Genomic DNA, 12106 nt, shown 5'->3' with positions numbered 1-12106 from the left:
GAAGGGAAGGGAAGGGAAGGGAAGGGAAGGGAAGGGAAGGGAAGGGAAGGGAAGGGAAGGGAAGGGAAGGGAAGGGAAGGGAAGGGAAGGGAAGGGAAGGGAAGGGAAGGGAAGGGAAGGGAAGGGAAGGGAAGGGAAGGGAAGGGAAGGGAAGGGAAGGGAAGGGAAGGGAAGGGAAGGGAAAAATTAACAGATTCAGACCAGGAAGACACTGAATGACTATGCAGATTTCTTTCAATCAGTTTGCTGCATTCCTTCCACCTAAATTTTTCCTATTTCTGTAGGCATTGGTACCATCAGCCACCTGAGTCATTCTGCCCTAGAAGCTCCTCAGAGTGAAAGAAAAATCTGTGCAATGAGGCATCTGCAACCTGCTCCTTTGTCACCAGTGGTTCTGCTTACCCTGTTTATATGAAAGGAATGACAGAGCAGCCTGCTGAAATAGCCCTTTGTCATGCAGCATGAGAACTTGTTCCTTACTTAGCTGAACAGAAGACACCACAGAATGGCCTTTGGTTTTGTCTATATATAAACACATAAATGTAAATATGTAAGTATTTTCAAATTACACTCATGCAGAAATATATTTTGTTACACTACATAATAATTTTTATATGCAGTATGTATCATATGGTATTAATAGTAGGCAATATACATAGATGTAATATATTTTTAAAATAATTTATTGAAAAAACCTCAACGATATAAAATACTTTTTTTATATTGAAACTCAGCTTCAGACATTTATTTCTGAACCCAGGTCTGGAACTTGTCTTGTAAGCTACCTGGTCTTGTAAGTTACCTCCAACATGTCATGGACCAGAAATGGGATCAAAACAGCATTACTCCTGAAGGTTCCTGGTGTGAAATGGACAGCTAAGTGCTTTTCAAGTTGCTCTGATTATATGCATTATTTTTGTTATCTTTTATTTATGACATTTGAAATATTTTGCAGAGGAATACTGTTTTGCAAAACAATGATATATATTATAAAAACCACTCAACCACAAAACTTTTAAAATTCACTGCTCTTAAAGAGTAATTTCTGAGAAGTATAGAAATTACATAGAACTTCAGTTTCATCCTCTCTCCTGTGTCTTACCTGGGACGATCAGTGAAAGTTGACTTTGAACATAGGTGCACAAAGAAGTGGTGTGGCATGGAACAAAGTAACATTTTTTCACTGGAAAAGTACTCGGCTGGGACTGCATTCCTTTCAGTGGCCATATAAGCCCTCAGCAGCTGAATGAAATAAGATTACAACACAGTAGTTAGAGCTGTGCTTACAACACTTCTTGGCCTTTGTAGTTCAGTTCAACTTCAGCACCAAAAATAACAAACAACTCAGGCCTCCAAAACACACACAGGTTGTTTAAAAACTCTGAACTTAAAAAAACCCAAAACAACCCACATCTGAAAATACTTAATTGCATTTCTGTCATTCTAGTTTCACTGTACAATCATAAGAGACATAAATACAGGGTTTAAATCACAGGCAGAAGAAAACACTCCAGAAGGTGAGGTCTTAAAAAAACCCCTAAAGCTACAAAACTTTTATTAAAATATGACAGGAGAAAGCACTACAGTTGATGCTGGAAAGATGTCATGTGTGAATGTATGAAATTCCTGAATGCGTGGACTGGAAATTATGCATTGCAATGGGAGGTGGGACAAATGACAGAATAGCAACAAAAAAAAGAACCATGGAATGTATTGAACTGTGAAAAGGGATGAGAGAGTGCTCTGCATCCCTCTCTCTTTGTCTAATTTCACTTTTTTGGAAGATAAATTAATCTTTCTCTTCCCCTGTTTCACAACCTCCCCTTCAGGAAGGCTATTCATTCCAAGTAATGAAAGGAGATTTGTTGTCATTAACCTACCATGATTAACAGATCTGTAAATGTATGTGGCAATAACTTCCAGCAAGCACTAAGAACACACAATTGGCAACAATATTCCTTTACAACAGCATTTCCTATTGCAAGAAACACCATACTGGGTTATAAACAAGATGACATCATACCTCCACCCCATGAAGGTAACTGAGCTTGCCCTTGCAGTTCTTCTTTTTGTGTGAAACCATCTAAAAGCTGGGTTGGGGGTGTGTAGCAAAACCAGTCTTCAGCACCTCCTCTTAGGACTCTCCTCAACTCCACAGCCCTTCACACCCCAGGGGCCCACCTGGGTCTGTCCATGCTGGCTTTAGGTAAGAAGACACTTTGGAACCCCAAGCAGAGGCTTTGCAGACTGGGTGCAGTCTGAGGACCCTTGGAGAGAGAATTCTGGCTCTGGAGTATCTGAAATCAGGTCCAAGCATTGGAGATGGATCAATGTGGCAGGTCACTAGAGTGGCACAGGCACCTTCCTAACAGAAGTTCAAGGCTTTGACTATCAACACAAAAGCCTTGTTCCACGCAAGATTTCCACTGCTTGGCAGGACTGAGCATAAACAAATAAATAAATTAATTCACAAAATGAACAACAGCAATAAATCAAACAGGACTGTACAAAACCTCAGTGTAGATCAGAAAGGATCACTGTTGATGCTGTCTCACTCAACTTGGTTTTATAAACCAGTAAGCCACGCTTATCAAACCTCTGAATTTAAACTTTAAAAAAACTTCTATCTCTTTTTTATCTCATAAACCTGATATGATTGTTTACTCTGAAGTGTAGTTATACAGTCTGTAACGTAATGCAGTATTTGATGTAACTAAAAATATTATTGCTTTAAAGAAAGTCTTCAGAAAATATACTCTTTTTTTTTCTTGAACTGATCTTCCAAGGTAAACAGGGAGCATCTAAAATGACAAACAGTACTTCAGTTTACAAGATTTTCGTGACCTTTTATCAGAGAAAGACAGTGGAAGGAAAATTATTTGTTTTCATTTACCCTAATAGATTGTTTTCTGAGTCCAGTTGCTGAAGTAGATTATAATATTTTGCTTTCCTTTCAAAAGCTGGGTTAAAACCTGCTTAGATTCTGTGAGAAATGGGTTTTGCAATATTAGGTCAGTTGCAGCTAAAGTTCATAGATAAAATTTGTACAAAAAATCCACAAAGAATTCAATTAGAAAAGAGCAGAGGCCTTGTCTGAAGAATAGCAGGAGGCTGCTGATCCCATAAGATAGGACATATTGTACTTGATCCTAAAACTGTTCAACCATTCTAGTATATTAATTTTACTTCAGTAGTCAGAAGGGCACCCAGTCCTAGGCACATCCAGACTTTATTATGCTGCTATATACAAATGTAGAGAAAAAACCTCCTGTCCTCGTCCCAAAGAACTTGCAACCCAAGTTTACATTTTAACGGGATTAGCATATGAATAGATGTATTCTACCTTATTATCTTTAAATGCATGCTGTTGAATGTATAAAATATCTGTTTGCACACATGCTTCTTTTATTCTTTGTTTAATGTCCTTGTTCAAGGCCCATGGAAACCAGTGGGAATGTAAATTATTACATTTATTTTCTTAGCCTTTGCATCATGCTAAAAGCAGGATACAACTCTCAATTTCTGGTGACTACAACTTTGCCTTCTGTATTTGAGCTACATGTTTTGGTCACTGTTTTAAAAACAAAATAGTTTTCAGGGAATGGGTATAGGGCACCACTAATCTGATCAAATATCAATCTCTGTTTTGGGATGACATAAATCACTCTCTGGGCTCCACAGGCAGGGCAGATTGGCTCTCCATGAACTGTCAGGAACTGAGACATCCTTCCTGCAGAAATCTAAAATTCTGTGTGCCAAAATCCACCTGAGGGTATTTAAAGAATCTAAGAACTGAACTGGTGGCTTTCCCTGTTATTTTTCTATACATGCGCAAGGTAACACAAATTTTCAATTACAAAACCTGTATATTTGCATGGGCAAGGATTTCCTGAAAAGGTGAAGGCCAGGATGCTGCCACTCTGCATCGGCCCCCTCCCTTTCCAGCTGCCAGCGCTGCTTGTTGGATATCTCCAGCCTACAGAAGCGCCAAACCTTTCCCAGCTCTTCTTGCTGGAGAAATAGCTGTGCTGCTCTGAAGCAGCTGAGGACCATGTCATAATCTCCTGTTTCAGCTTCTAACCCAGCTTGGTGCACAGAAGCAGAACGGTGCATGCCCACTCCCTCTCTCCTTCGGGACTGTTCATGTGTGCACACACAGCCTCACATGCCGGCACACAAACCCGTCCATTTCCATCCTGCCTAAGATCCTGTTCACTGAAGAAAGACAGGGATAAAGTCCCAAGCCTTTATTTATTCAGAATACAATTTTGCAAGAGTTGCATGTGTAATTCATTGTGGGTGATGGGGTTGCAACATCAGGCATGAACCAGTCAACCTATAGAGAGCCAGCTTGAAGGAATTCATGTACTGCTACACTGCTGGCTACAGAGGAACAGGCTGCAGGGATTTTGAGGCTATTTTTGTGGGATGAGAGAGTGAAATATATAATTTCTATATATATTCTATATATTCTAAGGCTGAGTCTTACAGATGAAGTCTTTGCTATTCTGCTGGAAACAATTAGCTATGTCAGGGTAACACAGAGAGGGACATACACCAAACACTTGAGCTGCACTGCTACTGAAAAGATTTTTCACATGTCATTTTAAACCCACCATTACACAGCTTTTCTTTCCTTACAAAGATACATCTCCACAACCACTCTGTTAAAAAAAAAAAGACCATCTCAAACCCTATACACTCTTGAGATAGGTATGTGATGGCTCAAGCTGGAAACCCAGCTGGAAGCCAGGTATCATTAGTTGTGTCCACAGGTTTAAACCCCAGGAAGCAAACACATTTCAAGCTACCATCATGACACTGTTTTCATCTCTGCTTTGCATATGAAAGAAATTAGTGTTAGATCCTTAGCAAAATTATGACACCAAATAAATATTATGTAAGAGCAGTACAGAAATAGGTTATAGAAGGGCAGGATAACATCATAAAGTATTTGTGAGTCATTTTTTCTAGATCTTTTAGGAGTTTTCCTAATGTGCAGTGCACAATTGAAATAAATGGAAACTTTAAGAAATATTCTACAGAAGACAGAGTCCAAAAATGTAGAAGGTTATGCAAGGCTAACTGTAAAAATAAGCAGACGAGTCCTCTAAAATAATATTGCAACATTTTTTGGCTTCCATTTATTGGTTGCCATAGGATTTTTAGTCAGTGAGCAACTGCTAAACACAAGGCTGCCTCATACCATAGCTTGGCTTTTAAGAGAAGAAAAACATTAACATTGTTTAATGAACACCCTTGTCAGGAGAAGTACTAGCAAATGCTAGGAACTCATTTTCCTACTGCTTAAAACCAGAGAGATTTGCAAGTGTTGTGTTTATGATGTTGTGCCCAATTTGAATCTTCCTCTCTGACAACACGCAAATATCTCTCCCAAATAAAAACCAACTTGTTTTTGAGGGAAGTTGTTAGAGGAGAAAGTCCAAGAGCAAACAGGTTAAACTGCCATGTACACAACAGAAAGGATCACAAGGCACTTTTAATGAGCTATTTGAGTTACGCCAGCTGCTTCTGGGGCCAGAGAGAACATCCACTGGTGGACACTAAAGGGAAGAAATGGAAAATGCTTTTCTAAAGCATTTAATTTCTGTACTGAACAGGTGGTTAAGTCTGCTCCATGTAGCACATCCTACATGGAGGGGTATCAAGAGGAAAATAAAATAGTGACATGCTATAAAAAGTAAGTAAATCCATTTGCTCTTGATCTTTTATTCAGTCTCCCAGTACAGCTTGATGTATCAACATTCATCATAACTATTTTTTATGATGCTGATTTATGCTTTCTCTGAATTTAGGTTTATTTCTGTATTTTGTCCAGTGCCTGCTAGATGTAGAAAGCTTAAAGCAGCCACATGTATCCATGGCTGAGCATTTTCTCACATGTTATATAAGGGTCAGGCTCTTCTGGCCTGCAACCCTTCTGGGCCAACAACATTTGCAAGTTTGTTTCAAAAGTGACCATTTCCAAAAAGGGAAAGCGAGCATTTTCCCACATAAATCATACATGCATTTACAGGTTTTTTTAAATACCCAAGTGCTGACACCTAAGAATGTCTCAAGCTAACAAGAGAATCCTCTTCTGAGACTTAGGTTTATAAAAGTTAACATCTTTTGGACCACCCTACATAGATGTCCATATAGCTATGTCCACTCACTGCCATTTTTGATGCTTTAGGCCACCCCACCACATCTCCATCTCTCTCTTCACAAAAGGTCCCTCTTCCACAGTCTCCCTCTCTCATCTGCAAGTCTTGTGTAGATGTCTTGGATACCTGGTGTATCTCAAAGGGAACGAGACTCTTCTGCTTATGCAAACAAATCGGGCTCTGACAGGCAGGGAGGATTACTCCCATTTAACTTGAGACATCTATGCCTGAGCTAGTCATGCTGAGCTCCTTTTATAGTCACCAGAGAGAAATACAGTTGTCAACATTTAGCTGGACAAATCCTATCGCCAAATTCCAATCGTGTAAGCCCATTACTTCCAGCTTCAATAGCATTAGATAGTTTGAATCTTGTCTTTGTCCTCCCTGTTACATGTAAATCTTGCAGTGGGTTTCTCTGCCCCTCTGCAAGGAACTTGATTTAAGAGCTGAGGCAGAACAAAGCTTGGGCTTGACTACACTGACTTCAGAAGTGCGGTCAATCTCCCCTGCTGTGCTCTGACAGGGTAACCTCTTCTTGTGAAAACAATCTTGGAATGAGCTTTAAAACTGCCCTAAATATCAGAGCTTTTGGTCTGGTTCTGCAGCAAGAAGAGCATGATGACTCCACTCCAGACAATGAAGCCTATAGCTTATCTACTAACCTCCTGAAAACAGGTCTTTCCCAGGTCTCTGGGGATTATATCTGTTATTGATTCAGCTGACTGGAACTCACAGCAAATTGATGGTGTCAAGAAGTTGCAAAGAAGTTGCAAAGAGGTATAGAAAAATGCGGGTTAGACACTTCTTTCCACTTCTCTGAACAATTGGCATCCAACAGTTACAATGCTGGAAACATTACTTATGGATGGGAGCAGCACAGAGTCTCTTAATCCCATCTACTATTAGAAATAAAATGAGAAGCCTTCTACCCTTCAGAAAAGTCTGGTGTTTCTGAGATAGATAGCCTTTGGATATAATACACAACATATACATTTCTCTCTTACTTCTATGCTGCGCTCACCATGGTGGCCTCCAAATGCACTCTGAGTGACCTGGCAGCACAAACCCCATGGTAGCAAGTGTCACTTACAATTGCAGTTGTCCTAAATAAAAAGCAAAGTGTATTGGCAGGGTGGAAAAATTCAGAAGATAAAACTGTTTAAACAGAATGACCAGAGGATTTTCATTTTTGTTCAGTAATTTTAGAAAACAGATTACCAAAAGTCTATGATTGCTTGCATAAAATACCCTGTATTTGCCATGGATTTTATCATTCAGACTTATTTATAGAAAAGACTATCTGAAACCTAAAAATTAATTTCCCCAAAAATTACTAACCACAGAAAATGGGGATGATGCTGTTGAAAAAAAAGCTGTGGAAGAAGGAGCAGACCTTGTTAAATCACGGCATTTTTCAAAGTCAGTTGTACAATCCCAGCATGCTTGATGAAAAAAAAATAAGGTACAACCTCCCACACACCCCCCCGCCCCCCTCAATATCAGATAAATAGAACTCAAAATACTACTTGGCCCTTGACAGGTTGGTGTGAGTATTCTTCTGGAATAGACCAGCAATATTTCTACTACAAAATGGGCAAAGGGCATTATCTTCCTTACCTTTACCTATGCAGAAAGACCACTCATAAGTGGGGAAAAAAAGGAGGAAGGGTACAATCACCCTGCATCTTCTGTGCTCTGAGGATATAAATGCAACCTTGACCTTGTCCTTGCTTTCTACACACAGCTAAATTAATCAGGAAAAAGGTCATCCTGCAGTAAAATGTGGGTTATCCTCATGGCCTGATCAATCAGCAGGGATGAAATCAGGCAACGTTGACTACTCCAGTTTTATCAGCCGCAGACAATAGCAAAATGTCACTGGATTTCTCTGAATCATGCATTTCATGTTGCTGATGTTCCTTTTTTAAATTAAAGACAGCACATTGTGAACTTTCTGACAAATCTCACTGCTGTCCTGAGGTTACATGAGATCACTGGTTATTCATGTTAGCAGCTCCTCAGACAGGGCAAAGACTCGACAATCTACACAGTACCAAGAAAATGGATTTGTCAACATTTCTCGTCAAGTTGAATAGAAACAAAAAAGGAAAAAAAAAAGATTTTTTGTTCTCTGTCATTAATTCTTTGTTGCAATCAAGCTATTGCTCTTCCAAGATATGTTTCTTTGACTGAATTAGAGTTTTTAAAAAGTAACAACTGGTAAAATATGCATGTACTTACTCATCTTGAGCATCTTGATTTGATTGGCCTTGATTTGAGCTACCAAGGAGAGTAGGCATGTTATGTAATTTTTAAAGCAACGTTTATTCTAATAAAAAGTTTGTATGTAGTAAAATCCTTTTACCCTAATGCAGCTGAAGCCCTGTCAGAAACTCAGTACCCAGAAGAGCTTCAATTTTTACCCACAGATATACTCCATCTTACAGCAGCTCTAAAGGCTGTTTGCATGGATCAGAGATGTTTCTTGCTGATGTGAAAACTAAAATTAGCAATTAAAAACACTTAGAAATTACTGATAATCTGCTGTTGTGGTGATCACACATAGGAGGAAGTAGAAATCAATGCAATATGAAGCAATAAAATGGCCATTGAAGACCAGTAAGCCAGAACTCTCCTCTTCTAGCAGGTGATACTAAGGTTTTAAAATTAAACCACAAGTGTACAGAATTTGACATCATTTTCAATCTATGATATTCTAATTCTGACTAATTCTAATTCTAATTCTGTCTAAATTTTTTCCTTATTTCCAGGGACTGAATTAGACCAAATTTTAACTGTACTTCGTTATGAGAGAAACAATGAACCCATGTGGAATTTTAAGAAAGAGTCAGGTCTAAGCATGAGTAGAAATCAGACACTTAGCCTGCTCTGCCTTGTGGAGTCCCTTGAGCCATTAAAGGAATTTCCAACTGCCTTGCCCTGGAAAAGTGAAGATTACCTCTCCCAGGTGTAACAAAAGGCTTCGCCCCCATGGCTCCTTGCAAACATTGTGCAATCTTCTCTTTGAGTTTCCCAAGTCCATCACCCTCCCATGGTATCCCCTTTCCCTATTTCCCCATTGGCTATCGGGCCTAGTGTCCAGTTTACTGTTCTCCTTATGGCCACTTGCCCCCTGCCCTGCCCCTTGTACCACCCACAAACCTGAGACCCTGTACGACTGAGAAAACCACATGGTCTCCCTCTTTGGCTCTGGATTTCACCTTCGGCACACGGAATAAACACTTGCTGGAACTGATCTGGGGCTGGGAGCCTTCTGCCTCTCTGCTGAGCCAGCCTTGTAACATGTGTGGATATGTGAGCTTGATTTGCTGCCTCAATTCTTCTCAAGCAGTTTCTCAACTGGAGAGGCTGACTGGATCTAGACAGGCCGTAGCTGCACTCCAAAAAAGACAGTGTTACACTGCCCCATACCTTGAAGAATTTGGCTTGATCCATACACCACTCTATTGCTATTGGTCTGTTCAGCCTGGAGGAGACTGAGGGAAGGTCTCGGTGCAGTTACAACTTCCTTGTGAAGGGAAGAGAAGGGGCAGGCACTGATCTCTGCTCTGTGATGGCCAGGGACAGGACCTGAGGGAATGGCCTGAAGTTGTGTCAGGGGAGGTTTAGGTTGGATATTAGGAAAAGGTTCTTCCCCCAAAGGGTGGCTGGGCACTGGAACAGGCTTCCCAGGGAAGTGGTCACAGCACCAGCCTGAGAGAGCTCAAGGAGCATTTGGACAATGCTCTCAGGCATGTGGTGTGCCTCTTGGGGACAGTGCTTTGCAGGGCCAAGCACTGGACTCAATGATCCTTTTGGGTCCCTTCCAACTCAGTTTATCCTGTGATTCATGGTTACAGTGGAAATCTCTGTTTATAAGGGTACATTTGGTCACAGAAAAAGGAAGATATTTGCTTTCTGCTGCTTTACTCCACATCCCCAGCACATTTCTGCAGATGCCATGTGGCTTGGTCTCCCATGGCAGCAGCTGGTACTGTCTGCATGTTCTGCAGGGTCAGCAGATGAGGATGCAGTTGGGGCAGGGGCTGCAGGCAGGAAAATGGGCAGAGCCAGCAGCCTCCATCAGCCAGCCAGAGGTAATTCTCTACTGACCAATGACCCACACTTAGAGTGCAAACTGCTCTTCTGTCTGCTCACCTGTGTCATAGCATCCCTTCTTATTTTGTCACTTTGAGAAGGCCAGAAGTTCAGATCTGGACCCCCCCTGCAAGGAGGGGCTATCCAACACCCACCTGCAATAAATTGTGTGCTCAACACTGATTCTTAGTGATTTAGATGGGAAAAAGTCCAGCCCAATGGTAGCAGATATTCACAGAAGCCTTATCAACATGTTTCAGTCTTTCCAGGACTGACTCCAGTGTCAGGGCGAGTGGGAAGCATGGACAAATAGAGTTTCCTTCTTTGTGTGCTGCTTTCTCAGTACATATTTTGCCAGCCTAATCAGATGGAGATAAACACCTTGCCATAGACTGTGCAACTGACGTCAGTTTTTTGTGTGTTTGGAATGATGTCAGCACCAGCTTTGCAATGCTATAACCTCCTCAGTAGAAATAAGCACAGCAGCAACTAACCTACTACTTTGCACAAGCTGCCACACCAAGATTATTTTCTTTTTACCTTGCTGGCTACAGATGCTGGGTGAAGGAGGCAGGAGAATCAGAACACTGATACCCACTCCTGTACTGAGCCAGTTTTTAAGAGGAGTCTAAACAAATTTAAACTGAGTTATATAAAGAATAAATAACACCTCTCAGCACAGTAGTGACGCCTTTAAGAAATGGATTCCACTAATTTACATCACTGCAAATAATATAAAATTAATTTCTCAGAATTTACACTACCATAACTGTAAATGTATTTTTCCACATATTTGCATACATACACCAATATACATAAAATTTTACAAGTTAAACACAGCCTAGAGTTTCAAACTTGTATAGAGGCCTCTGGTGAGGCATTTCTGGAAGATCAAGATTTCATGCTTATAGACTACATTTACTTAATTCAGATGTCAAAAAAGCCAAAATGAAGGCACAGAAACCAGTACCAAGAATGTAAGTGTCAAGAACACTGGGAAAAACTAAAGTCAGTGGTGGAACAGGGCCTCATTTAAGGTTTTTTTGGTTTCTTGTTTGGATTTTCTTAAGTAATTTTTCTTAGCAGTTTCTCCTGTTCCAGGGGAATTACACCATATTACAGGTCATTTATACCCCACTTTACTTACACTTTGATTTCAATTTGTCTCATCGTGTTACCAATTTTCAACATTTGCTTCTACTGAAAGAATAGGAAAGTTATAAGCTAGTTAAGTTGTTAGCTGGACTGTCTCTTATTAAATTAGCAAGTTTTTCATAGAAATCTTAGCCAAAACCGAAAGAATAAAGAACTGATTATTACAAATTCTTTTGGTATTCATTATGCTATTAGTCACAGAGCTCACTCATACATTTCCAAATTTCAACACAATCATTTCAGGATGAAGACTATTATTTTTTTCCCTACTTAATAATTTTTCCTTGGCATCAAATTCCATGCCCTTCCTCTCCAATTGCCAGGAAAGCATAGTTTGGGATTCAAGAGTCTTGGGCTGGGCTTTTTTAGTTTATTTTTTCTTTCCAGAAACACAAGTTTACCAAGGTTATTTCATCTACAAGAGAATGCATTTTTAATTGACTTGTTTATCTCCATAACACATGAACACCTCAGGAAGACTAAGGGATCAGGTTGTATGACATCATGGTGCCAAAGGAATAATTGTCTCTTGTTTGTGCAGTCCTGAAAAAAAGCCTGTAGCTTGAAATTGCACGCAGTGCTGTACTGACAGGATATAGTTTGTAGTAAAAAAATAAAGCACTTTTTTTTTTTTTTTTTTCTTTTACAGTTAGGAGGGGAGAAGGAGGGGCTGGAGGGCTTCCAAA

Source organism: Zosterops lateralis, assembly GCF_965231275.1.
Source record: "Zosterops lateralis genome assembly, chromosome: 3".
NCBI classification, from domain to species: domain Eukaryota; kingdom Metazoa; phylum Chordata; class Aves; order Passeriformes; family Zosteropidae; genus Zosterops; species Zosterops lateralis.
The sequence above is the reverse complement of the archived record's forward strand: the minus strand, read 5'-3'. Positions refer to the sequence as shown.